The sequence below is a fragment of the Balaenoptera acutorostrata genome, chromosome 16, assembly GCF_949987535.1.
Source record: "Balaenoptera acutorostrata chromosome 16, mBalAcu1.1, whole genome shotgun sequence".
NCBI classification, from domain to species: Eukaryota; Metazoa; Chordata; class Mammalia; order Artiodactyla; family Balaenopteridae; genus Balaenoptera; species Balaenoptera acutorostrata.
The window spans coordinates 70,525,062-70,547,109 of record NC_080079.1 but is presented as its reverse complement, the minus strand read 5'-3'; the positions used below and the strand labels follow the sequence as shown (position 1 = coordinate 70,547,109).

Below are 22,048 nucleotides of genomic sequence, written 5' to 3'. Positions count from 1 at the left end.
CCCTCAGGCAGGAGGGCCGGCCCAGCCGCGGCTGGACTGCACCTACTACTGCGTGGGTGGACAGGGTTGGGAATGCCCAAGGGACCGTGGACCACGGGCCCTTAAGCCTTCGGAGCCACGTCTTTGTGAGCGTCGAGCGGGATCTGGGGCGGTTCGTCAAGCGCCTATGTGCCTGGATGTTCCCGCCAGAACTGAGCTGCGAGGTCGTCCAAGACTCCACCAACCCCGGTCCCCGAGGCCTGCTGTCACATACCTGGGTGGGCCGCAGGGCCGTGCTGCAGAGGGCTGGTCGCCGGACTGGCGGTAATTCGACAGCACCAGCTAAGCTGAGCCTCAAGAGGCACCCCGTGGCCCCCGCTGCCTTCTATGGCCATACCACCCTAAACGCACCTCATCTCGTCTGATCTCGGAAGCTAAGCAGGGTCGGCTCTGTTTACTACCTGGATGGGAGACCACCAGGGAATACTAGAGGCTGGAGTATTTTTTGCCTCCCGATCTGCCTTTTCTTGTAGTCGCCGGTGCTCGAGGCTTCCTCTGCTCCGACCGGGCATGCCTGCAGGCCTCATCTACTCAAGCCTATCCCAACACAGCGTGCGCTGGAGGGGGCCCAGCCCGCCCGTCTGGCTGGACATGCCGCCAGAAGGAGGCGCTGGAAGGCAGCCACACCCCACCCACTCCCGGGGTGGCCGGCCCGCACCCAGACTCTGCCGCAGGCCCGGGTGTAGATTGTGAGGCCCGCGAGCCCCTCGACCTGCCCCTGGCCGACCCGACCAGCGCCCATGCGCGCCGCAGCCACCTGTCTGCCCGTGTGTCTCTCCACAGCTCCCTCCAGAAAAAGCCCAGCCTCCACCGTTTCACCATGGCAGGGGGCGGGAGTGGGGTCGTGGGCCAGACTGGTTCTCTGGGCCGGCCGGTCACCAGGCGCAGGGAACTTTGCTCGGCAGTTGTCGTGGGGGAAAGGGTGGCCTTGTTGGGTCTAAGGGGTCGTGCCGACTCAAGGGTGGCTCCCAGTGGCTTCAGACCAACTGCCGTCGGGCAGGAGGGCCGGCCCGGCCACGGCCGTGCTTCGCCTAGAACTGTGTGGGCAGACAGGGTGGCCAATGCCCAAGGGACCGCGGGCCACGGGCCCTTAAGACCCCGGGGCCACGTCGTTGTGAGCGTCAAGCGGGATCTGGGGCGGAGGGCCAAGCGCCTATGGGCCTGGAGGGTCCCGCCTGACCTGAGCTGCGAGGTCACCCACGAGTCTGCCAACCCCGGGTCCCCGAGGACTCCTGTCACCTGCCTTGGCGGCGGCAGTGCCGTGCTGGAGAGGGTTGGCTACCGGGCTGTCGGCAAGCCCCAGCACCAGCGAAGCTGAGCCTCAAGAGGCACCCCGTGGCCCCTGCTGCCTTCTACGGCCTTACCACCCTAAACGCAACTCATCTCGTCTGGTCTTGGAAGCTAAGCAGGTTCGGCTCTGTTTACTACCTGGATGGGAGACCACCTGGGAATACTAGATGCTGTAGTATTTTTTGCCTCCCGATCTGCCTTTTCTTGTAGTCACCGGTGCTCGAGGCTTCCTCTGCTCCTGCCGGGCACAACTTAAGGCCTCATCTACTCATGCCTCTACCAACACATCATGCGCTGGAGGGGGCCCAGCCCGCCCGTCTGGCTGGACATGCCGCCAGAAGGACGCCCTGGAAGGCAGCCACACCCCACCCTCTCCCGGGGTGGCCGGCCCAGACCCAGAGTCCGCTGTAGGCCCGGGTGAAGATCGTGAGGCCCGCGAGGCCCTGGTCCTGCCCCTGGCCGACCCCAGCAGCGCCCATCCGCGCCGCAGCCACCTGTCTGCCCGTGTGTCTCTCCACAGCTCCCTCCAGAAAAAGCCCAGCCTCCACCGTATTACCATGGCAGGGGGCGGGAGTGGGGTCGTGGGCCGTGACCAGTTCTCCAGGTCAGCTGACCTCCAGTACCCGGAATGGTGTGTGGATTCTGGCGTGGGTGCAAGGGTGGCTTTGCTGGGGCTAAGGGGCCGTGGCGGCACAATGGTGGCTCCCACTGGCTTTGGGCCCACTGCCGTCAGGCAGGAGGGCCGGCCGGCCTTGGCTGGGCTGCGCCTAGCACTGCGTGGGTGGACACAGTGGGGAATGCCAAAAGGACAGCAGGCCACTGGCCCTCCAGCCTCAGAGGCCACGTCCTTGTGAGCATCGAGTGGGATCTGGGGCGGAGCCTCAAGCGCCTACGGGTCTGGAGGTTCCCGCAAGAACTGGGCTGCAAGGTCGCCCAAGACTCTGCCACCTCCGTGTCCCCGAGGCCTCCTGTCGCCTGCCTGGGCAGGCAGCAGGGCCGTGCAGGAGAGGGCTGGCCACCGGCCTGGCGATAAGTCACCAGCACCAACGAAGCTGAGCCTCATGAGGCACCCCGTGGCCCCCGCTGCCTTCTATGGCCATACAACCCTGAGCGCATCCCATCTCATCTGATCTCACAAGCTAAGCAGGATCAGGCCTGGTTAATACTTGGATGGGAGACTACATGGGAATACCGGGTGCTGTAGGCTTTTTTCCCTCCCACACCACCTTCTCCTTTAGTCGCCCGTGGCCGAGGCCGGCTCCTCCCCTGCCGGGCACCGCCGCAGGCCTCACCTCCTCAGGCCCCTCCCGACACAGTGTGCACCGGAAGGGGCGCCCCCAGCCGCACTGGCTGGACATGCGGCCTGAACTCGGCCCTGTTAGGCAGCCACACCACAGCCGCTCTCGGGGTGGCTGGCCCAGACCCAGACTCCACCGCAGGCCCGGGTGACAGCCGTGAGGCACGCGAAGCCCTCGTCCTGCACCTGACCACCACCGCCAGCGCCCATCCGCGCCGCAGCCACCTGTCTGCCTGTGTGTCTCTCCACAGCTCCCTCCGGAAAAAGCCCACCCTCCGCTGTTTCGCCATGGCTGGGTGAGGGAGCGAGGTCGTGGGCCGGGTCCGGTTTTCCTGGCCGGCCGGCCACCATGCGCTGGGAACAGTGCTCAGTGGGTGGCGTGGGGGCAAGGGTGGCCTTGCTGGGTCCAATGGGCCGTGCCGCATCAATGGTGGCTAACAGTGGCTTTGGCCTACCTGCCCTCAGGCAGGAGGGCCGGCCAAGCCGCGGGTGGACTCCACCTACTACTGTGTGGGTGGACAGGGTTGGGAATGCCCAAGGGACCGTGGACCACGGGCCCTTAAGCCTTCGGAGGCACGTCTTTGTGAGCGTCGAGCGGGATCTGGGGTGGTTCGCCAAGCGCCTATGTGCCTGGATGTTCCCGCCAGAACTGAGCTGCGAGGTCGTCCAAGACTCCACCAACCCCGGTCCCCGAGGCGTGCTGTCGCCAGCCTGGGTGGGCCACAGGGCCTTGCTGCAGAGGGCTGGTCGCCGGACTGGCGGTAATTCGCCAGCACCAGCTAAGCTGAGCCTCAAGAGGCACCCCGTGGCCCCCGCTGCCTTCTACGGCCATACCACCCTAAACGCACCTCATCTCGTCTGATCTCGGAAGCTAAGCAGGGTCGGCTCTGTTTACTACCTGGATGGGAGACCACCAGGGAATATTAGAGGCTGGAGTATTTTTTGCCTCCCGATCTGCCTTTTCTTGTAGTCGCCGGTGCTCGAGGCTTCCTCTGCTCCCACCGGGCACGGCTGCAGGCCTCATCTTCTCAAGCCTATCCCAACACAGCGTGCGCTGGAGGGGGCCCAGCCCACCCGTCTGGCTGGACATGCCGCCAGAAGGAGGCGCTGGAAGGCAGCCACACCCCACCCTCTCCCGGGGTGGCCGGCCCGCACCCAGACTCCGCCGCAGGCCCGGGTGTAGATTGTGAGGCCCGCGAGCCCCTCGACCTGCCCCTGGCCGACCCGACCAGCGCCCATGCGCGCCGCAGCCACCTGTCTGCCCGTGTGTCTCTCCACAGCTCCCTCCAGAAAAAGCCCAGCCTCCACCGTTTCACCATGGCAGGGGGCGGGAGTGGGGTCGTGGGCCAGACTGGTTCTCTGGGCCGGCCGGTCACCAGGCGCAGGGAACTTTGCTCGGCAGTTGTCGTGGGGGAAAGGGTGGCCTTGTTGGGTCTAAGGGGTCGTGCCGACTCAAGGGTGGCTCCCAGTGGCTTCAGACCAACTGCCGTCGGGCAAGAGGGCCGGCCCGGCCACGGCCGTGCTTCGCCTAGAACTGTGTGGGCAGACAGGGTGGCCAATGCCCAAGGGACCGCGGGCCACGGGCCCTTAAGACCCCGGGGCCACGTCGTTGTGAGCGTCAAGCGGGATCTGGGGCGGAGGGCCAAGCGCCTATGGGCCTGGAGGGTCCCGCCTGACCTGAGCTGCGAGGTCACCCACGAGTCTGCCAACCCCGGGTCCCCGAGGACTCCTGTCACCTGCCTTGGCGGCGGCTGTGCCGTGCTGGAGAGGGTTGGCTACCGGGCTGTCGGCAAGCCCCAGCACCAGCGAAGCTGAGCCTCAAGAGGCACCCCGTGGCCCCTGCTGCCTTCTACGGCCTTACCACCCTAAACGCACCTCATCTCGTCTGGTCTTGGAAGCTAAGCAGGGTCGGCTCTGTTTACTACCTGGATGGGAGACCACCTGGGAATACTAGATGCTGTAGTATTTTTTGCCTCCCGATCTGCCTTTTCTTGTAGTCGCCGGTGCTCGAGGCTTCCTCTGCTCCTGCCGGGCACAACTTCAGGCCTCATCTACTCAAGCCTCTCCCAACACATCGTGCGCTGGAGGGGGCCCAGCCCGCCCGTCTGGCTGGACATGCCGCCAGAAGGAGGCCCTGGAAGGCAGCCACACCCCACCCTCCCCCGGGGTGGCCGGCCCAGACCCAGAGTCCGCTGTAGGCCCGGGTGAAGATCGTGAGGCCCGCGAGGCCCTGGTCCTGCCCCTGGCCGACCCCAGCAGCGCCCATCCGCGCCGCAGCCACCTCTCTGCCCGTGTGTCTCTCCAAAGCTCCCTCCAGAAAAAGCCCAGCCTCCACCGTTTCACCATGGCAGGGGGCGGGAGTGGGGTCGTGGGCCGTGACCAGTTCTCCAGGTCAGCTGACCTCCAGTACCCGGAATGGTGCGTGGATTTTGGTGTGGGTGCAAGGGTGGCTTTGCTGGGGCTAAGGGGCCGTGGCGGCCCAATGGTGGCTCCCACTGGCTTTGGGCCCACTGCCGTCAGGCAGGAGGGCCGGCCCGGCCTTGGCCGGGCTGCGCCTAGCACTGCGTGGGTGGACACAGTGGGGAATGCCAAAAGGACAGCAGGCCACTGGCCCTCCAGCCTCAGAGGCCACGTCCTTGTGAGCATCGAGTGGGATCTGGGGCGGAGCCTCAAGCGCCTACGGGTCTGGAGGTTCCCGCAAGAACTGGGCTGCAAGGTCGCCCAAGACTCTGCCACCTCCGTGTCCCCGAGGCCTCCTGTCGCCTGCCTGGGCAGGCAGCAGGGCCGTGCAGGAGAGGGCTGGCCACCGGCCTGGCGATAAGTCACCAGCACCAACGAAGCTGAGCCTCATGAGGCACCACGTGGCCACCGCTGCCTTCTATGGCCATACAACCCTGAGCGCATCCCATCTCATCTGATCTCACAAGCTAAGCAGGATCAGGCCTGGTTAATACTTGGATGGGAGACTACATGGGAATACCGGTTGCTGTCGGCTTGTTTCCCTCCCACACCACCTTCTCCTTTAGTCGCCCGTGGCCGAGGCCGGCTCCTCCCCTGCCGGGCACCGCCGCAGGCCTCACCTCCTCAGGCCCCTCCCAACACAGCGTGCGCCGGAATGGTCGCCCCCAGCCGCACTGGCTGGACATACGGCCAGAAGTCGGCCCTGTTAGGCAGCCACACGCCAGCCGCTCTCGGGGTGGCTGGCCCAGACCCAGACTCCACCGCAGGCCCGGGTGACAGCCGTGAGGCACGCGAAGCCCTCGTCCTGCACCTGACCACCTCCGCCAGCGCCCATCCGCGCCGCAGCCACCTGTCTTCCTGTGTGTCTCTCCACAGCTCCCTCCGGAAAAAGCCCACCCTCTGCTGTTTCGCCATGGCTGGGTGCGGGAGCGAGGTCCTGGGCCGGGTCCGGTTTTCCGGGCCGGCCGGCCACCATGCGCTGGGAACAGTGCTCAGTGGGTGGCGTGGGGGCCAGGGTGGCCTTGCTGGGTCCAATGGGCCGTGCCACATCAATGGTGGCTCCCAGTGGCTTTGGGCTACCTTCCCTCAGGCAGGAGTTCCGGCCCAGCCGCGGCTGGACTGCACCTACTACTGTGTGGGTGCACAGGGTTGGGAATGCCCAAGGGACCGTGGACCACGGGCCCTTAAGCCTTCGGAGCCACGTCTTTGTGAGCGTCGAGCGGGATCTTGGGCGGTTTGTCAAGCGCCTATGTGCCTGGATATTCCCGCCAGAACTGAGCTGCGATGTCGTCCAAGACTCCACAAACCCCGGTCCCCGAGGCCTGCTGTCGCCTGCCTGGGTGGGCCGCAGGGCCGTGCTGCAGAGGGCTGGTCGCCGGACTGGCGGTAATTCGACAGCACCAGCTAAGCTGAGCCTCAAGAGGCACCCCGTGGCCCCTCCTGCCTTCTACGGCCATACCACCCTAAGCGCACCTCAACTCGTCTGATCTGGGAAGCTAAGCAGGGTCGGCTCTGTTTACTACCTGGATGGGAGACCACCTGGGAATACTAGATGCTGTAGTATTTTTGCCTCCCGATCTGCCTTTTCTTGTAGTCGCCGGTGCTCGAGGCTTCCTCTGCTCCCACCGGGCACGGCTGCAGGCCTCATCTACTCAAGCCTCTCCCAACACAGCATGCGCTGGAGGGGGCCCAGCCCGCCCGTCTGGCTGGACATGCCGCCAGAAGGAGGCCCTGGAAGGCAGCCACACCCCACCCTCTCCTGGGGTGGCCGGCCTGGACTCAGACTCCGCCGCAGGCCCGGGTGAAAATTGTGAGGCCCGCGAGGCCCTGGACCTGCCCCTGGCCGACCCCACCAGCGCCCAACCACGCCGCAGCCACCTGTCTGCCCGTGTGTCTCTCCACAGCTCCCTCCAGAAAAAGCCCACCCTCCACCGTTTCACCATGGCAGGGGGCGGGAGTGGGGTCGTGGGCCAGACCGGTTCTCCGGGCCGGCCGGTCACCAGGCGCAGGGAACTTTGCTCGGCAGTTGGCGTGGGGGAAAGGGTGGCCTTGTTGGGTCTAAGGGGTCGTGCCGACTCAAAGGTGGCTCCCAGTGGCTTCAGACCAACTGCCGTTGGGCAGGAGGGCCGGCCCGTCCGCGGCCGGGCTTCGCCTAGAACTGTGTGGGCAGACAGGGTGGCCAATGCCCAAGGGACCGCGGGCCACGGGCCCTTAAGCCCCTGGGGCCACGTCGTTGTGAGCGTCAAGCGGGATCTGGGGCAGAGGGCCAAGCGCCTATGGTCCTGGAGGGTCCCGCCTGACCTGAGCTGCGAGGTCACCCACGAGTCTGCCAACCCCGGGTCCTCGAGGCCTCCTGTCGCCTGCCTTGGTGGGCGGCTGGGCAGTGCTGGAGAGGGTTGGCTACCGGGCTGTCGGCAAGCCCCAGCACCAGCGAAGCTGAGCCTCAAGAGTCACCCCGTGGCCCCCGCTGCCTTCTACGGCCATACCACCCTGAACGCGCCCCATCTCGTCTGATCCTGGAAGCTAAGCAGGGTCGGGCATGGTTAGTACTTGGATGGGAGACTACATGGGAATACCGGGTGCTGTAGGCTTTTTTCCCTCCCGCACCACCTTCTCCTTTAGTCGCCCGTATCCGAGGCCGGCTCCTCCCCTGCCGGGCACCACCGCAGGCCTCACCTCCTCAGACCCCGCCCGACACAGTGTGCGCCGGAAGGGGCGCCCCCAGTCGCACTGGCTGGACATGCGGCCAGAAGGAGGCCCTGTTAGGCAGCCGCAACCCAGCCGATCCCGGGGTGGCCGGCCTGGACCCATGCTCCACCGCAGGCCCGGGTGACAGCCGTGAGGCACGCGAAGCCCTCGTCCTGCACCTGGCCACCTCCGCCAGCGCCCATCCATGCCGCAGCCACCTGTCGGCCTGGGTGTCTCTCCACAGCTCTCTCCGGAAAAAGCCCACCTTCCGCTGCTTCACCATGGCCGGGTGCGAGAGCATGGTCGTGGGCCGGGTCCGGTTCTCTGGGCCGGCCGGCCACCATGCGCTGGGAACAGTGCTCAGTGGGTGGCATGGGGGCAAGGGTGGTCTTGCTGGTTCCAATGGGCCGTGCCGCATCAATGGTGGCTCCCAGTGGCTTTGGGCTACCTGTCGTCAGGCAGGAGGGCCGGCCCAGCCGCGGCTGGACTGCACCTACTACTGCGTGGGTGGACAGGGTTGGGAATGCCCAAGGGACCGTGGACCACGGGCCCTTAAGCCTTCGGAGCCACGTCTTTGTGAGCATCGAGCGGGATCTGGGGCGGTTCGCCAAGCGCCTATGTGCCTGGATGTTCCCGCCAGAACTGAGCTGCGAGGTCGTCCAAGACTCCACCACCCCCGGACCCCGAGGCCTGCTGTCGCCTGCCTGGGTGGGCCGCAGGGCCGTGTGCAGAGGGCTGGTCACCGGATTGGTGGTAATTCTCCACCACCAGCTAAGCTGAGCCTCAAGAGGCACCCCGTGGCCCCTGCTGCCTTCTACAGCCATACCACCCTAAACACAACTCATCTCTTCTGCTCTTGGAAGCTAAGCAGGGTCGGGTATGTTTACTACCTGGATGGGAGACCACCTGGGAATACTAGATGCTGTAGTATTTTTTGCCTCCCGATCTGCCTTTTCTTGTAGTCCCCGGTGCTCGAGGCTTCCTCTGCTCCTGCCGGGCATAACTGCAGGCCTCATCTACTCAAGCCTCTCCCAACACAGCGTGCGCTGGAGGGGGCCCAGCCCGCCCGTCTGGCTGGACATGCCGCCAGAAGGAGGCCCTGGAAGGCAGCCACACCCCACCCTCTCCTGGGGTGGCCGGCCTGGACTCAGACTCCGCCGCAGGCCCGGGTGAAAATTGTGAGGCCCGCGAGGCCCTGGACCTGCCCCTGGCCGACACCACCAGCGCCCAACCGCGCCGCAGCCACCTGTCTGCCCGTGTGTCTCTCCACAGCTCCCTCCAGAAAAAGCCCACCCTCCACCGTTTCACCATGGCAGGGGGCGGGAGTGGGGTCGTGGGCCAGACCGGTTCTCCGGGCCGGCCGGTCACCAGGCGCAGGGAACTTTGCTCGGCAGTTGGCGTGGGGGAAAGGGTGGCCTTGTTGGGTCTAAGGGGTCGTGCCGACTCAATGGTGGCTCCCAGTGGCTTCAGACCAACTGCCGTTGGGCAGGAGGGCCGGCCCGTCCGCGGCCGGGCTTCGCCTAGAACTGTGTGGGCAGACAGGGTGGCCAATGCCCAAGGGACCGCGGGCCACGGGCCCTTAAGCCCCTGGGGCCACGTCGTTGTGAGCGTCAAGCGGGATCTGGGGCAGAGGGCCAAGCGCCTATGGTCCTGGAGGGTCCCGCCTGACCTGAGCTGCGAGGTCACCCACGAGTCTGCCAACCCCGGGTCCCCGAGGCCTCCTGTCGCCTGCCTTGGTGGGCGGCTGGGCAGTGCTGGAGAGGGTTGGCTACCGGGCTGTCGGCAAGCCACAACACCAGCGAAGCTGAGCCTCAAGAGTCACCCCGTGGCCCCCGCTGCCTTCTACGGCCATACCACCCTGAACGCGCCCCATCTCGTCTGATCCTGGAAGCTAAGCAGGGTCGGGCCTGGTTAGTACTTGGATGGGAGACTACATGGGAATACCGGGTGCTGTAGGCTTTTTTCCCTCCCGCACCACCTTCTCCTTTAGTCGCCCGTATCCGAGGCCGGCTCCTCCCCTGCCGGGCACCGCCGCAGGCCTCACCTCCTCAGGCCCCTCCCGACACAGTGTGCGCCGGAAGGGGCGCCCCCAGCCGCACTGGCTGGACATGCGGCCAGAAGGAGGCCCTGTTAGGCAGCCGCACCCCAGCCGATCCTGGGGTGGCTGGCCTGGACCCATACTCCACCAAAGGGCCCGGGTGACAGCCGTGAGGCACGCGAAGCCCTCGTCCTGCACCTGGCCACCTCCGCCAGCGCCCATCCATGCCGCAGCCACCTGTCTGCCTGGGTGTCTCTCCACAGCTCTCTCCGGAAAAAGCCCACCCTCCGCTGCTTCGCCATGGCCGGGTGTGAGAGCATGGTCGTGGGCCGTGACCAGTTCTCCAGGTCAGCTGACCTCCAGTACCCGGAACGGTGCGTGGATTTTGGCGTGGGTGCAAGGGTGGCTTTGCTGGGGCTAAGGGGCCGTGGCGGCACAATGGTGGCTCCCACTGGCTTTGGGCCCACTGCCGTCAGGCAGGAGGGCCGGCCCGGCCTTGGCCGGGCTGCGCCTAGCACTGCGTGGGTGGACACAGTGGGGAATGCCAAAAGGACAGCAGGCCACTGGCCCTCCAGCCTCAGAGGCCACGTCCTTGTGAGCATCGAGTGGGATCTGGGGCGGAGCCTCAAGCGCCTACGGGTCTGGAGGTTCCCGCAAGAACTGGGCTGCAAGGTCGCCCAAGACTCTGCCACCTCCGTGTCCCCGAGGCCTCCTGTCGCCTGCCTGGGCAGGCAGCAGGGCCGTGCAGGAGAGGGCTGGCCACCGGCCTGGCGATAAGACACCAGCACCAATGAAGCTGAGCCTCATGAGGCACCCCGTGGCCCCCGCTGCCTTCTATGGCCATACAACCCTGAGCGCATCCCATCTCATCTGATCTCACAAGCTAAGCAGGATCAGGCCTGGTTAATACTTGGATGGGAGACTACATGGGAATACCGGGTGCTGTAGGCTTTTTTCCCTCCCACACCACCTTCTCCTTTAGTCGCCCGTGGCCGAGGCCGGCTCCTCCCCTGCTGGGCACCGCCGCAGGCCTCACCTCCTCAGGCCCCTCCCAACACAGCGTGCGCCGGAATGGGCGCCCCCAGCCGCACTGGCTGGACATGCGGCCAGAAGTCGGCCCTGTTAGGCAGCCACACCCCAGCCGCTCTCGGGGTGGCTGGCCCAGACCCAGACTCCACCGCAGGCCCGGGTGACAGCGGTGAGGCACGCGAAGCCCTCGTCCTGCACCTGACCACCTCCGCCAGCGCCCATCCGCGCCGCAGCCACCTGTCTGCCTGTGTGTCTCTCCACAGCTCCCTCCGGAAAAAGCCCACCCTCCGCTGTTTCGCCATGGCTGGGTGCGGGAGCGAGGTTGTGGGCCGGGTCCGGTTTTCCGGGCCGGCCGGCCACCATGCGCTGGGAACAGTGCTCAGTGGGTGGCGTGGGGGCAAGGGTGGCCTTGCTGGGTCCAATGGGCCGTGCCGCATCAATGGTGGCTCCCAGTGGCTTTCGGCTACCTGCCCTCAGGCAGGAGGGCCGGCCCAGCCGCGGCTGGACTGCACCTACTACTGCGTGGGTGGACAGGGTTGGGAATGCCCAAGGGACCGTGGACCACGGGCCCTTAAGCCTTCGGAGCCACGTCTTTGTGAGCGTCGAGCGGGATCTGGGGCGGTTCGTCAAGCGCCTATGTGCCTGGATGTTCCCGCCAGAACTGAGCTGCGAGGTCGTCCAAGACTCCACCAACCCCGATCCCCGAGGCCTGCTGTCGCCTGCCTGGGTGGGCCGCAGGGCCGTGCTGCAGAGGGCTGGTCGCCGGACTGGCGGTAATTCGCCAGCACCAGCTAAGCTGAGCCTCAAGAGGCACCCCGTGGCCCCTGCTGCCTTCTACGGCCATACCACCCTAAATGCACCTCATCTCATCTGATCTCGGAAGCTAAGCAGGGTCGGCTCTGTTTACTACCTGGATGGGAGACCACCTGGGAATACTAGAGGCTGTAGTATTTTTTGCCTCCCGATCTGCCTTTTCTTGTAGTCGCCGGTGCTCGAGGCTTCCTCTGTTCCCGCCGGGCATGCCTGCAGGCCTCATCTACTCAAGCCTATCCCAACACAGCGTGCGCTGGAGGGGGCCCAGCCCGCCCGTCTGGCTGCACATGCCGCCAGAAGGAGGCGCTCGAAGGCAGCCACACCCCACCCGCTCCCGGGGTGGCCGGCCCACACCCAGACTCCGCCGCAGGCCCGGGTGAAGATTGTGAGGCCCGCGAGCCCCTCGACCTGCCCCTGGCCGACCCCACCAGCGCCCATGCGCGCCGGAGCCACCTGTCTGCCCGTGTGTCTCTCCACAGCTCCCTCCAGAAAAAGCCCACCCTCCACCGTTTCACCATGGCAGGGGGCGGGAGTGGGGTCGTGGGCCGGACCGGTTCTCCGGGCCGGCCTTTCACCAGGCGCAGGGAACTTTGCTCGGCAGTTGTTGTGGGGGAAAGGGTGGCCTTGTTGGGTCTAAGGGGTCGTGCAGACTCAAGGGTGGCTCCCAGTGGCTTCAGACCAACTGCCGTCGGGCAGGAGGGCCGGCCCGGCCGCGGCCGGGCTTCGCCTAGAACTGTGTGGGCAGACAGGGTGGCCAATGCCCAAGGGACCGTGGGCCACGGGCCCTTAAGACCCCGGGGCCACGTCGTTGTGAGCGTCAAGCGGGATCTGGGGCGGAGGGCCAAGCGCCTATGGGCCTGGAGGGTCCCGCCTGACCTGAGCTGCGAGGTCACCCACGAGTCTGCCAACCCCGGGTCCCCGAGGACTCCTGTCACCTGCCTTGGCGGCGGCTGTGCCGTGCTGGAGAGGGTTGGCTGCCGGGCTGTCGGCAAGCCCCAGCACCAGCGAAGCTGAGCCTCAAGAGTCACCCCGTGGACCCCGCTGCCTTCTACGGCCATACCACCCTGAACGCGCCCCATCTCGTCTGATCCTGGAAGCTAAGCAGGGTCGGGCCTGGTTAGTACTTGGATGGGAGATCACATGGGAATACCGGGTGCTATAGGCTTTTTTGCCTCCCACTATAAATTCTCCTTTAGTCGCCCACGGCTGAGGTCGCCTCCGCCTCCGCCGGACACCGCTGCAGGCCTCACCTCCTCAGGCCCCTCCCAAAACAGTGTGCTCTGGAGGGTGCGCTCCCCGCCGGTCTGGGTGGACATGCGGCCAGAAGGCGGCCCTGGAAGATAGCCAAAAACCAGACGCTCACGTGGTGGCTGGCCCTCACCCCGACTGCGCCATAGGACCGGGTGAAAGCCGTAAGGCCCACGAGGCCGTCGACCTACACCTGGCCGCCCCCACCAGCGCCCATCCACGCCGCAGCCACCTATCGGCCCGTGTGTCTCTATACAGCTCCCTCCAGAAAAAGCCCACCCTCTGCCATTTCACCACGCCTGGAGGCGGGAGCGGGGTCGTGTGCCGTGACCAGTTCTCCAGGTCAGCTGACCTCCAGTACCCGGAACGGTGCGTGGCTTTTGGCGTGGGTGCAAGGGTGGCTTTGCTGGGGCTAAGGGGCCGTGGCGGCCCAATGGTGGCTCCCACTGGCTTTGGGCCCACTGCCGTCAGGCAGGAGGGCCGGCCCGGACTTAGCCGGGCTGCGCCTAGCACTGCGTGGGTGGACACAGCGGGGAATGCCAAAAGGACAGCAAGGCCACTGGCCCTCCTGCCTCAGAGGCTATGTCCTTGTGAGCATCGAGTGGGATCTGGGGCGGAGACTCAAGCGACTACGGGTCTGGAGGTTCCCGCAAGAACTGGGCTGCAAGGTCGCCCAAGACTCTGCCACCTCCAGGTCCCCGAGGCCTCCTGTCGCCTGCCTGGGCAGGCCGCAGGCCCGTGCAGGAGAAGGCTGGCCACCGGCCTGGCGATAAGTCAGCAGCACAAGCGAATCTGAGCCTGAAGAGGCACCCCGTGGCCCCCACTGCCTTCTATGGCCATACAATCCTGAGCACATCCCATCTCATCTGATCTCACAAGCTAAGCAGGATCGGGCCTGGTTAGTACTTGGATGGGAGACTACATGGGAATACCGGGTGCTGTAGGCTTTTTTCCCTCCCGCACCACCTTCTCCTTTAGTCGCCCGTGGCCGAGGCCGGCTCCTCCCCTGCCGGGCACTGCCGCAGGCCTCACCTCCTCAGGCCCCTCCCGATACGGTGTGCACCGGAAGGGGCGCCCCCAGCCGCACTGGCTGGACATGCGGCCAGAAGGAGTCCCTGTTAGGCAGCCGCACCCCAGCCGATCCCGGGGTGGCTGGCCTGGACCCATACTCCACCGCAGGCCCGGGTGACAGTCGTGAGGCACGCGAAGCCCTCGTCCTGCACCTGGCCACCTCCGCCAGCGCCCATCCATGCCGCAGCCACCTGTCTGCCTGTGTGTCTCTCCACAGCTCTCTCAGGAAAAAGCCCACCCTCCGCTGTTTCGCCATTGCCGGGTGCGAGAGCGTGGTCGTGGGCCGGGTCCGGTTCTCCGGGCCGGCCGGCCAGCATTCGCTGGGAACAGTGCTCAGTGGGTGGCGTGGGGGCAAGGGTTGTCTTGCTGGTTCCAATGGGCCGTGGAACATCAATGGTGGCTCCCAGTGGCTTTGGGCTACCTGCCGTCAGGCAGGAGGGCCGGCCCAGCCGCGGCTGGACTGCACCTACTACTGCATGGGTGGACAGGGTTGGGAATGCCCAAGGGCCCGTGGACCATGGGCCCTTAAGCCTTCGGAGCCACGTCTTTGTGAGCATCGAGCGGGATCTGGGGCGGTGCGCCAAGCACCTATGTGCCTGGATGTTTCCGCCAGAACTGAGCTGCGAGGTCGTCCAAGACTCCACCACCCCCGGACCCCGAGGCCTGCTGTCGCCTGCCTGGGTGGGCCGGAGGGCCGTGCTGCAGAGGGCTGGTCACCGGATTGGCGGTAATTCTCCAGCACCAGCTAAGCTGAGCCTCAAGAGGCACCCCGTGGCCCCTGCTGCCTTCTACGGCCATCCCATCCTAAACGCACCTCATCTCGTCTGATCTCGGAAGCTAAGCAGGGTCGGCTCTGTTTACTACCTGGATGGGAGACCACCTGGGAATACTAGATGCTGTAGTATTTTTTGCCTCCCGATCTGCCTTTTCTTGTAGTCGCCGGTGCTTGAGGCTTCCTCTGCTCCCGCCGGGCATGCCTGCAGGCCTCATCTACTCAAGCCTCTCCCAACACAGCGTGCGCTGGAGGGGGCCCAGCCCGCCCGTCTGGCTGCACATGCCTCCAGAAGGAGGCCCTGGAAGGTAGCCACACCCCATCCTCCCGTGGGGTGGCCGGCCAGGACCAGACTCCGCCGCAGAACTGGGTGAAGATTGTGAGGCCCGCGAGGCCCTGGACCTGCCCCTGGCCGACCCCACCAGCGCCCAACCGCGCCGCAGCCACCTGTCTGCCCGTGTGTCTCTCCACAGCTCCCTCCAGAAAAAGCCCAGCCTCCACCGTTTCACCATGGCAGGGGGCGGGAGTGGGGTCGTGGGCCAGACCGTTTCTCCGGGCCGGCCTGTCACCAGGCGCAGGGAACTTTGCTCGGCAGTTGTTGTGGGGGAAAGGGTGGCCTTGTTGGGTCTAAGGGGTCGTGCCGACTCAAGGGTGGCTCCCAGTGGCTTCAGGCCAACTGCCGTCGGGCAGGAGGGCCGGGCTTCGCCTAGAACTGTGTGGGCAGACAGGGTGGCCAATGCCCAAGGGACCGCGGGCCACGGGCCCTTAAGCCCCTGGGGCCACGTTGTTGTGAGTGTCAAGCGGGATCTGGGGCGGAGGGCCAAGCGCCTTTGGGCCTGGAGGGTCCCGCCTGACCTGAGCTGCGAGGTCACCCACGAGTCTGCCAACCCCGGGTCCTCGAGGCCTCCTGTCGCCTGCCTTGGTGGGCGGCTGGGCAGTGCTGGAGAGGGTTGGCTACCGGGCTGTCGGCAAGCCCCAGCACCAGCGAAGCTGAGCCTCAAGAGTCACCCCGTGGCCCCCGCTGCCTTCTACGGCCATACCACCCTGAACGCGCCCCATCTCGTCTGATCCTGGAAGCTAAGCAGGGTCGGGCATGGTTAGTACTTGGATGGGAGACTACATGGGAATACCGGGTGCTGTAGGCTTTTTTCCCTCCCGCACCACCTTCTCCTTTAGTCGCCCGTATCCGAGGCCGGCTCCTCCCCTGCCGGGCACCACCGCAGGCCTCACCTCCTCAGACCCCGCCCGACACAGTGTGCGCCGGAAGGGGCGCCCCCAGTCGCACTGGCTGGACATGCGGCCAGAAGGAGGCCCTGTTAGGCAGCCGCAACCCAGCCGATCCCGGGGTGGCCGGCCTGGACCCATGCTCCACCGCAGGCCCGGGTGACAGCCGTGAGGCACGCGAAGCCCTCGTCCTGCACCTGGCCACCTCCGCCAGCGCCCATCCATGCCGCAGCCACCTGTCGGCCTGGGTGTCTCTCCACAGCTCTCTCCGGAAAAAGCCCACCTTCCGCTGCTTCACCATGGCCGGGTGCGAGAGCATGGTCGTGGGCCGGGTCCGGTTCTCTGGGCCGGCCGGCCACCATGCGCTGGGAACAGTGCTCAGTGGGTGGCATGGGGGCAAGGGTGGTCTTGCTGGTTCCAATGGGCCGTGCCGCATCAATGGTGGCTCCCAGTGGCTTTGGGCTACCTGTCGTCAGGCAGGAGGGCCGGCCCAGCCGCGGCTGGACTGCACCTACTACTGCGTGGGTGGACAGGGTTGGGAATGCCCAAGGGACCGTGGACCACGGGCCCTTAAGCCTTCGGAGCCACGTCTTTGTGAGCATCGAGCGGGATCTGGGGCGGTTCGCCAAGCGCCTATGTGCCTGGATGTTCCCGCCAGAACTGAGCTGCGAGGTCGTCCAAGACTCCACCACCCCCGGACCCCGAGGCCTGCTGTCGCCTGCCTGGGTGGGCCGCAGGGCCGTGTGCAGAGGGCTGGTCACCGGATTGGTGGTAATTCTCCACCACCAGCTAAGCTGAGCCTCAAGAGGCACCCCGTGGCCCCTGCTGCCTTCTACAGCCATACCACCCTAAACACAACTCATCTCTTCTGCTCTTGGAAGCTAAGCAGGGTCGGGTATGTTTACTACCTGGATGGGAGACCACCTGGGAATACTAGATGCTGTAGTATTTTTTGCCTCCCGATCTGCCTTTTCTTGTAGTCCCCGGTGCTCGAGGCTTCCTCTGCTCCTGCCGGGCATAACTGCAGGCCTCATCTACTCAAGCCTCTCCCAACACAGCGTGCGCTGGAGGGGGCCCAGCCCGCCCGTCTGGCTGGACATGCCGCCAGAAGGAGGCCCTGGAAGGCAGCCACACCCCACCCTCTCCTGGGGTGGCCGGCCTGGACTCAGACTCCGCCGCAGGCCCGGGTGAAAATTGTGAGGCCCGCGAGGCCCTGGACCTGCCCCTGGCCGACACCACCAGCGCCCAACCGCGCCGCAGCCACCTGTCTGCCCGTGTGTCTCTCCACAGCTCCCTCCAGAAAAAGCCCACCCTCCACCGTTTCACCATGGCAGGGGGCGGGAGTGGGGTCGTGGGCCAGACCGGTTCTCCGGGCCGGCCGGTCACCAGGCGCAGGGAACTTTGCTCGGCAGTTGGCGTGGGGGAAAGGGTGGCCTTGTTGGGTCTAAGGGGTCGTGCCGACTCAATGGTGGCTCCCAGTGGCTTCAGACCAACTGCCGTTGGGCAGGAGGGCCGGCCCGTCCGCGGCCGGGCTTCGCCTAGAACTGTGTGGGCAGACAGGGTGGCCAATGCCCAAGGGACCGCGGGCCACGGGCCCTTAAGCCCCTGGGGCCACGTCGTTGTGAGCGTCAAGCGGGATCTGGGGCAGAGGGCCAAGCGCCTATGGTCCTGGAGGGTCCCGCCTGACCTGAGCTGCGAGGTCACCCACGAGTCTGCCAACCCCGGGTCCCCGAGGCCTCCTGTCGCCTGCCTTGGTGGGCGGCTGGGCAGTGCTGGAGAGGGTTGGCTACCGGGCTGTCGGCAAGCCACAACACCAGCGAAGCTGAGCCTCAAGAGTCACCCCGTGGCCCCCGCTGCCTTCTACGGCCATACCACCCTGAACGCGCCCCATCTCGTCTGATCCTGGAAGCTAAGCAGGGTCGGGCCTGGTTAGTACTTGGATGGGAGACTACATGGGAATACCGGGTGCTGTAGGCTTTTTTCCCTCCCGCACCACCTTCTCCTTTAGTCGCCCGTATCCGAGGCCGGCTCCTCCCCTGCCGGGCACCGCCGCAGGCCTCACCTCCTCAGGCCCCTCCCGACACAGTGTGCGCCGGAAGGGGCGCCCCCAGCCGCACTGGCTGGACATGCGGCCAGAAGGAGGCCCTGTTAGGCAGCCGCACCCCAGCCGATCCTGGGGTGGCTGGCCTGGACCCATACTCCACCAAAGGGCCGGGTGACAGCCGTGAGGCACGCGAAGCCCTCGTCCTGCACCTGGCCACCTCCGCCAGCGCCCATCCATGCCGCAGCCACCTGTCTGCCTGGGTGTCTCTCCACAGCTCTCTCCGGAAAAAGCCCACCCTCCGCTGCTTCGCCATGGCCGGGTGTGAGAGCATGGTCGTGGGCCGTGACCAGTTCTCCAGGTCAGCTGACCTCCAGTACCCGGAACGGTGCGTGGATTTTGGCGTGGGTGCAAGGGTGGCTTTGCTGGGGCTAAGGGGCCGTGGCGGCACAATGGTGGCTCCCACTGGCTTTGGGCCCACTGCCGTCAGGCAGGAGGGCCGGCCCGGCCTTGGCCGGGCTGCGCCTAGCACTGCGTGGGTGGACACAGTGGGGAATGCCAAAAGGACAGCAGGCCACTGGCCCTCCAGCCTCAGAGGCCACGTCCTTGTGAGCATCGAGTGGGATCTGGGGCGGAGCCTCAAGCGCCTACGGGTCTGGAGGTTCCCGCAAGAACTGGGCTGCAAGGTCGCCCAAGACTCTGCCACCTCCGTGTCCCCGAGGCCTCCTGTCGCCTGCCTGGGCAGGCAGCAGGGCCGTGCAGGAGAGGGCTGGCCACCGGCCTGGCGATAAGACACCAGCACCAACGAAGCTGAGCCTCATGAGGCACCCCGTGGCCCCCGCTGCCTTCTATGGCCATACAACCCTGAGCGCATCCCATCTCATCTGATCTCACAAGCTAAGCAGGATCAGGCCTGGTTAATACTTGGATGGGAGACTACATGGGAATACCGGGTGCTGTAGGCTTTTTTCCCTCCCACACCACCTTCTCCTTTAGTCGCCCGTGGCCGAGGCCGGCTCCTCCCCTGCTGGGCACCGCCGCAGGCCTCACCTCCTCAGGCCCCTCCCAACACAGCGTGCGCCGGAATGGGCGCCCCCAGCCGCACTGGCTGGACATGCGGCCAGAAGTCGGCCCTGTTAGGCAGCCACACCCCAGCCGCTCTCGGGGTGGCTGGCCCAGACCCAGACTCCACCGCAGGCCCGGGTGACAGCGGTGAGGCACGCGAAGCCCTCGTCCTGCACCTGACCACCTCCGCCAGCGCCCATCCGCGCCGCAGCCACCTGTCTGCCTGTGTGTCTCTCCACAGCTCCCTCCGGAAAAAGCCCACCCTCCGCTGTTTCGCCATGGCTGGGTGCGGGAGCGAGGTTGTGGGCCGGGTCCGGTTTTCCGGGCCGGCCGGCCACCATGCGCTGGGGAACAGTGCTCAGTGGGTGGCGTGGGGGCAAGGGTGGCCTTGCTGGGTCCAATGGGCCGTGCCGCATCAATGGTGGCTCCCAGTGGCTTTCGGCTACCTGCCCTCAGGCAGGAGGGCCGGCCCAGCCGCGGCTGGACTGCACCTACTACTGCGTGGGTGGACAGGGTTGGGAATGCCCAAGGGACCGTGGACCACGGGCCCTTAAGCCTTCGGAGCCACGTCTTTGTGAGCGTCGAGCGGGATCTGGGGCGGTTCGTCAAGCGCCTATGTGCCTGGATGTTCCCGCCAGAACTGAGCTGCGAGGTCGTCCAAGACTCCACCAACCCCGATCCCCGAGGCCTGCTGTCGCCTGCCTGGGTGGGCCGCAGGGCCGTGCTGCAGAGGGCTGGTCGCCGGACTGGCGGTAATTCGCCAGCACCAGCTAAGCTGAGCCTCAAGAGGCACCCCGTGGCCCCTGCTGCCTTCTACGGCCATACCACCCTAAATGCACCTCATCTCATCTGATCTCGGAAGCTAAGCAGGGTCGGCTCTGTTTACTACCTGGATGGGAGACCACCTGGGAATACTAGAGGCTGTAGTATTTTTTGCCTCCCGATCTGCCTTTTCTTGTAGTCGCCGGTGCTCGAGGCTTCCTCTGTTCCCGCCGGGCATGCCTGCAGGCCTCATCTACTCAAGCCTATCCCAACACAGCGTGCGCTGGAGGGGGCCCAGCCCGCCCGTCTGGCTGGACATGCCGCCAGAAGGAGGCGCTCGAAGGCAGCCACACCCCACCCGCTCCCGGGGTGGCCGGCCCACACCCAGACTCCGCCGCAGGCCCGGGTGAAGATTGTGAGGCCCGCGAGCCCCTCGACCTGCCCCTGGCCGACCCCACCAGCGCCCATGCGCGCCGGAGCCACCTGTCTGCCCGTGTGTCTCTCCACAGCTCCCTCCAGAAAAAGCCCACCCTCCACCGTTTCACCATGGCAGGGGGCGGGAGTGGGGTCGTGGGCCGGACCGGTTCTCCGGGCCGGCCTTTCACCAGGCGCAGGGAACTTTGCTCGGCAGTTGTTGTGGGGGAAAGGGTGGCCTTGTTGGGTCTAAGGGGTCGTGCAGACTCAAGGGTGGCTCCCAGTGGCTTCAGACCAACTGCCGTCGGGCAGGAGGGCCGGCCCGGCCGCGGCCGGGCTTCGCCTAGAACTGTGTGGGCAGACAGGGTGGCCAATGCCCAAGGGACCGTGGGCCACGGGCCCTTAAGACCCCGGGGCCACGTCGTTGTGAGCGTCAAGCGGGATCTGGGGCGGAGGGCCAAGCGCCTATGGGGCCTGGAGGGTCCCGCCTGACCTGAGCTGCGAGGTCACCCACGAGTCTGCCAACCCCGGGTCCCCGAGGACTCCTGTCACCTGCCTTGGCGGCGGCTGTGCCGTGCTGGAGAGGGTTGGCTGCCGGGCTGTCGGCAAGCCCCAGCACCAGCGAAGCTGAGCCTCAAGAGTCACCCCGTGGACCCCGCTGCCTTCTACGGCCATACCACCCTGAACGCGCCCCATCTCGTCTGATCCTGGAAGCTAAGCAGGGTCGGGCCTGGTTAGTACTTGGATGGGAGATCACATGGGAATACCGGGTGCTATAGGCTTTTTTGCCTCCCACTATAAATTCTCCTTTAGTCGCCCACGGGCTGAGGTCGCCTCCGCCTCCGCCGGACACCGCTGCAGGCCTCACCTCCTCAGGCCCCTCCCAAAACAGTGTGCTCTGGAGGGTGCGCTCCCCGCCGGTCTGGGTGGACATGCGGCCAGAAGGCGGCCCTGGAAGATAGCCAAAAACCAGACGCTCACGTGGTGGCTGGCCCTCACCCCGACTGCGCCATAGGACCGGGTGAAAGCCGTAAGGCCCACGAGGCCGTCGACCTACACCTGGCCGCCCCCACCAGCGCCCATCCACGCCGCAGCCACCTATCGGCCCGTGTGTCTCTATACAGCTCCCTCCAGAAAAAGCCCACCCTCTGCCATTTCACCACGCCTGGAGGCGGGGAGCGGGGTCGTGTGCCGTGACCAGTTCTCCAGGTCAGCTGACCTCCAGTACCCGGAACGGTGCGTGGCTTTTGGCGTGGGTGCAAGGGTGGCTTTGCTGGGGCTAAGGGGCCGTGGCGGCCCAATGGTGGCTCCCACTGGCTTTGGGCCCACTGCCGTCAGGCAGGAGGGCCGGCCCGGACTTAGCCGGGCTGCGCCTAGCACTGCGTGGGTGGACACAGCGGGGAATGCCAAAAGGACAGCAAGGCCACTGGCCCTCCTGCCTCAGAGGCTATGTCCTTGTGAGCATCGAGTGGGATCTGGGGCGGAGACTCAAGCGACTACGGGTCTGGAGGTTCCCGCAAGAACTGGGCTGCAAGGTCGCCCAAGACTCTGCCACCTCCAGGTCCCCGAGGCCTCCTGTCGCCTGCCTGGGCAGGCCGCAGGCCCGTGCAGGAGAAGGCTGGCCACCGGCCTGGCGATAAGTCAGCAGCACAAGCGAATCTGAGCCTGAAGAGGCACCCCGTGGCCCCCACTGCCTTCTATGGCCATACAATCCTGAGCACATCCCATCTCATCTGATCTCACAAGCTAAGCAGGATCGGGCCTGGTTAGTACTTGGATGGGAGACTACATGGGAAT

The 22,048-nt window shown here is 66.1% G+C and overlaps 19 pseudogenes; all 19 read left to right on the top strand.

Moving 5' to 3' along the window:
- The first annotated feature begins 362 nt into the window (after positions 1–362).
- Positions 363–481, top strand: LOC130705165 (5S ribosomal RNA; annotated as a pseudogene).
- A 1,936-nt stretch (positions 482–2,417) lies between these two features.
- LOC130705349 (5S ribosomal RNA) lies at positions 2,418–2,536 on the top strand (annotated as a pseudogene).
- A 910-nt stretch (positions 2,537–3,446) lies between these two features.
- On the top strand, positions 3,447–3,565 carry LOC130705136 (5S ribosomal RNA; annotated as a pseudogene).
- Positions 3,566–4,473: 908 nt separating this feature from the next.
- On the top strand, positions 4,474–4,592 carry LOC130705168 (5S ribosomal RNA; annotated as a pseudogene).
- A 1,939-nt stretch (positions 4,593–6,531) lies between these two features.
- LOC130705085 (5S ribosomal RNA) lies at positions 6,532–6,650 on the top strand (annotated as a pseudogene).
- A 908-nt stretch (positions 6,651–7,558) lies between these two features.
- Positions 7,559–7,677, top strand: LOC130705354 (5S ribosomal RNA; annotated as a pseudogene).
- A 909-nt stretch (positions 7,678–8,586) lies between these two features.
- LOC130705331 (5S ribosomal RNA) lies at positions 8,587–8,705 on the top strand (annotated as a pseudogene).
- Positions 8,706–9,614: 909 nt separating this feature from the next.
- On the top strand, positions 9,615–9,733 carry LOC130705143 (5S ribosomal RNA; annotated as a pseudogene).
- Positions 9,734–10,644: 911 nt separating this feature from the next.
- On the top strand, positions 10,645–10,763 carry LOC130705348 (5S ribosomal RNA; annotated as a pseudogene).
- Positions 10,764–11,673: 910 nt separating this feature from the next.
- On the top strand, positions 11,674–11,792 carry LOC130705387 (5S ribosomal RNA; annotated as a pseudogene).
- Positions 11,793–12,700: 908 nt separating this feature from the next.
- LOC130705332 (5S ribosomal RNA) lies at positions 12,701–12,819 on the top strand (annotated as a pseudogene).
- A 911-nt stretch (positions 12,820–13,730) lies between these two features.
- Positions 13,731–13,849, top strand: LOC130705218 (5S ribosomal RNA; annotated as a pseudogene).
- A 910-nt stretch (positions 13,850–14,759) lies between these two features.
- LOC130705148 (5S ribosomal RNA) lies at positions 14,760–14,878 on the top strand (annotated as a pseudogene).
- An 893-nt stretch (positions 14,879–15,771) lies between these two features.
- Positions 15,772–15,890, top strand: LOC130705343 (5S ribosomal RNA; annotated as a pseudogene).
- Positions 15,891–16,799: 909 nt separating this feature from the next.
- On the top strand, positions 16,800–16,918 carry LOC130705330 (5S ribosomal RNA; annotated as a pseudogene).
- Positions 16,919–17,827: 909 nt separating this feature from the next.
- LOC130705132 (5S ribosomal RNA) lies at positions 17,828–17,946 on the top strand (annotated as a pseudogene).
- A 910-nt stretch (positions 17,947–18,856) lies between these two features.
- On the top strand, positions 18,857–18,975 carry LOC130705347 (5S ribosomal RNA; annotated as a pseudogene).
- A 911-nt stretch (positions 18,976–19,886) lies between these two features.
- Positions 19,887–20,005, top strand: LOC130705376 (5S ribosomal RNA; annotated as a pseudogene).
- Positions 20,006–20,914: 909 nt separating this feature from the next.
- On the top strand, positions 20,915–21,033 carry LOC130705321 (5S ribosomal RNA; annotated as a pseudogene).
- Positions 21,034–22,048: the final 1,015 nt, after the last annotated feature.